Source organism: Urocitellus parryii, chromosome 4 (genome assembly GCF_045843805.1).
Source record: "Urocitellus parryii isolate mUroPar1 chromosome 4, mUroPar1.hap1, whole genome shotgun sequence".
Lineage (NCBI taxonomy): Eukaryota > Metazoa > Chordata > Mammalia > Rodentia > Sciuridae > Urocitellus > Urocitellus parryii.
Window position 1 is genome coordinate 139,752,745 of NC_135534.1, and position 3,980 is coordinate 139,756,724.

At 47.2% G+C, this 3,980-nt stretch overlaps 1 pseudogene across 1 annotated transcript; it reads left to right on the plus strand.

The window, feature by feature from the left end:
- The first annotated feature begins 2,909 nt into the window (after positions 1-2,909).
- Positions 2,910-3,379, plus strand: LOC113183074 (intraflagellar transport protein 20 homolog; annotated as a pseudogene). Its single transcript, XR_013343558.1, has 2 exons — positions 2,910-3,218; positions 3,295-3,379. The product of XR_013343558.1 is annotated as an intraflagellar transport protein 20 homolog (transcript).
- The last annotated feature ends 601 nt before the right edge of the window (positions 3,380-3,980 follow it).

Here is a 3,980-nt window from a genome sequence, read left to right on the forward strand (position 1 = left end):
AGGATGTATAGTGGGAGTGGTCAGAGCAGTGAGGTTGTGACAGTGTGGCAGGGCCTCTCATCTGGCTCTTCCCATGAGAGGACACTCACAAACCATTATAGTGTCCTCAGGGACACTGAGCAGAGCAGCTTTGCCAGGTGAAACCAGCCTGTCAGATCCTCACCAGGACAGAGGTGGCCATGAAGTCCTGCCAAAGGTGGAGCAGAACTTCCCCATCATCACATCTGAAGTGGACATAATGGAGACTGTGGAACATCCAACTGTGATCCTACTGTTCTATGTCATTGAATCCACTGAAAACACCTGCCTCAGCATGGAGCATGCTGGTGGGGGCAGCTACTGCACCACACCTTGGAGGCTGGTAAGATGCATGAGGAGGAGCCCATGAGAATGTTCAGGTAGATCACATTCACCATGCACTATTGCCATGAGAGGGACATCGTGCACGAGATCTGAAGCTGGAAAACATCTGGTGGACACAAAAGAAACATTAAGCTCTAAGACTTCAGTCCAGGTGGTAGGACCATGACTGGGCAGAAGCTGGACATGTTTTTTAGAACACTCCTACATTGTGCCCCAGGAATCTTCTGGCAGGAAGAATACAATGTCCCATGGTGAATGTCAACAGCCCGAGTGTCATTCTGTACTTTATGGTCACACAGTGTCTCCATTTGAAGGAAACCACCTCTTTTCAGTTGAAGGAGCAGGTCTTGCATGCAAGGGATGACATTCCCTCTCATATGTCCACTCAAATGCAAAGTGTCATCAGTCAGTTACCTACTGTGAAACTCACACAGAGGCCCATGGTAGCCCAAATCATGGGACACCATGATTGGACCAGGGTGAGCAGTATTTACTGACTCATTCAAACCAGCCACTCCTCAGCCATCTGGACCGCTCAATGAAGATCATGTTTAGCACAGGTTATGACCTACATGACACCTGGATAACTTTGGTAAACAGAAAACCAGTGAGGTGACAGCTGCTTATCTGATGCTCCAGCACCAGAACCCAGGAAACAGGCTGCGTGTCCTGTGCCTGTGCTTCCAGAGGTTGGGCCTTACCTGCCCCATGCAGATCCTCCTGTCTTTCCTCTCTCCCCAGGAGGAGTGCCAGTGAGCCTGCCCTTCACACAGCTCCCTTCTTGTCCTCAGACATCAGCTGCCTGAGGAGGACAAGCTGTCAGGACAAAAGGGTGGCAGAAGAGCCAGACTGCCTGCCATTACTCTCTGCCACCTGCAGGCAAGGACTCCACTCCCAGCGTGGCCCCCAGGATATCCCTAACTACCCCCAGCTCCTGACAATCATCAGTAGGTGGGATGCAGAGAGCAGCAAGCCCCCCAGGTTATCTTGTCAGAAGATAGCTCTTTCTCCATGGGAAAGCCCTATGGTGAGGCTGCAGCCTGTACCCAGGACAACACTAAGGGCTGGAAGGAGGTAACTAGGAGGATTGCCACCTGCACTCTATGAAAATGTTACTGCACACCATCTTGCTGCATGCTGGCCTAAAATATAGCCCCCAGATTCAGAAACAAAGTTGTTCCAATGAAATTGAACCGCTGAGACACAGAAACAAGTAGATAGAGCAGCCTAGCATTTTATTTCTTATTTTTAATACTTTTTGTAGTTGTAGATGGATAGAATACCTTCATTTTATTTATTTACCTTTTTATGTGGTGCTGAGGATCCAATCCAGGTCCCCAAATGTGCTAGGCAAGCACTCTAACCATGGAGCTACGACCCCATCCCCATCATTTTATTTCATATATGCTTTTATTAATGTCATTTTCAGTTAACACAGCATGACTATAAACATTTATGAGGTACAATGTGGTATTTAGATCATTAAGTCCATTTTGCACGTCTCTGTACATTTTAAGTGTACAGACGACCCAAGCTCTGGATCCTGATGTCACAGTGTGGTGTTGGCCAGGCATGGATGCAAACATCAGCAGGAGGCAGTGCACACACAGCCTCTGTCTTCTTCACATGGATTCCTGTCATGAGGGCATTGGTGCTGCCTGAAGATGCATGGGTCCCCCTTCCCCTATCTGGGAGAGACATCAGAGACTTTTTCCTGGGATACTTTCTGCCTTCCCTGCTCTTCTCTGTCCTTTCTCCCATGTCTGTGATAGCAGAGATGGTTCTTAATAAATTTCTGTTTTTCATAACCCTTATAATAAAATTGATGTTCCTGAAAGATACAAAGAGAGAGAGAACCATGGCTCCAAGAGGTTGATTTCCCTGGTTGCACAATGCCAGAACATTCACACCTAGGGCCAGGTGCAACCTCACTTTCAGCCACCGTGGTACCTTGCTTCCCTATGTACCACATGCCTGCCGACCACTTTGTATGGCCACACTTGGTCCACAGAGACTTTTCCCATGGAAGGGTCTCCAGGGCCAGTGGCCACTTTGCTCTCCATGACTCATCCAGCAGCCAGAAGTCCATTGTGTTTCCTCTTACTATTTTCTTACTATTATTGGAAAGTAGAAACTGTGGTCACTAAGTGTTTTCAAATGGAGCTGCTCAGGAAAACAGACTTTCATGAAAGTCACGCTATGGTCAACAGATCTTGTAGCCGTGGCAGCTGCCGAGTTACGTATGGAATGCTGCTAACTGGAGGAAGAAGCTGCCTGCCAACCTTAGCCTGGGCCGCAGAGTACCCGCGGCTAAACTATGTGCTCCTCCAGGGCAGGCACCATGTTGCATTCAGCTCTGTACCCCCAGCATCTAGCAGTCTTGGCATGTAGTAGGCACTCAAGAAATGGGTGTTGAATGAGCGATGCCTGTGACAAGCAACCTGGACTTTATTCTTTCCTGATCCTTGCTCCTATGGCACATCTCTTCTGCCACTGTCACCCCTTCAGAACAGAACTTCTTTAGGGAACCTGGAAGGGAAACAGCTATGGCCAAGGACATCGTGGGTAAAGCACTTTGATGAGCTGAACAAGTTGTGGGTGTTGGACCCCAAGGTAACCCAGCAGACCATAGAGCTCAAGGGAGAGTGCAAGGAGTTTGTGGACAAAATTGGCCAGTTTCAGAAAATAGTTGGTGGTCTAACTGAGCTTGGTGACCAACTTGCAAAAGAAGCAGAAAATGAAAAAATGAAGGCCATTGGTGCTCAGAACTTGTTCAAATCCATAGCAAAGCAGAGAGAAGCCCAACAGCAGCAACTTCAAGCACTGATAGCAGAAAAGAAAATGCAGCTAGAAAGGTATTGGGTTGAATATGAAGCTTTGTGTAAAGTAGAAGTAGAACAAAATGAATTTATTGACCAATTTATTTTTCAGAAATGAACTGAAAATTTCATTTTATACCAGGAAGGCAAAAAAGCCCCCAAACCCAAAAACCTCTGTACCATTCCAGTGACTTGACTAATGGCCTAATGACTAATGGTCATGACAGTGTGCAAGGAACACAGCCTTCTGAAGGCAGTAATGCAGTCCAGGGGTAGGACTGGAATGAGTGAGTGAACAGCTACTGCCAGTGGCCATGCTGGGCAGGTTCTCACCTCACCTCTTACATTCTTAGTATGAATGAAGCAGTCTGTAAACTTTGATCCTCTTTTTTTTTTGTAAACTTACAAAGCTTTGGAAAGAAAAAACAATAAACTATTGTTTTCAAAAAAATCTAACAAAAAGTCACCTGCCTGCTAGGAGCCACAGCAAAAGTATTGATACATGGTACCTTTGGTTTAGGTGACTGCCAGCTAGCCATTGAGATGATATGATTATGTTAAGCTTTACATTCATATGGTAATTGGACTCCTGCTGTTCACCTCGGCCTGTTATGGGACTCAGGTTACTCATGTCACTCATGTAATGGGAGAGTTCCCATTGGTTGGGGAAGGATAGTAGGAGGGAACTTCCGGGGGAGGTCCGGGCGCCCGGTTCCGGTGACACACGTGGGTCGACCGGCTTGCTAGCAGGACGCACACGGGACGCTGGCGGCTTTTTTAAATAAAGCTTTGTTCCCC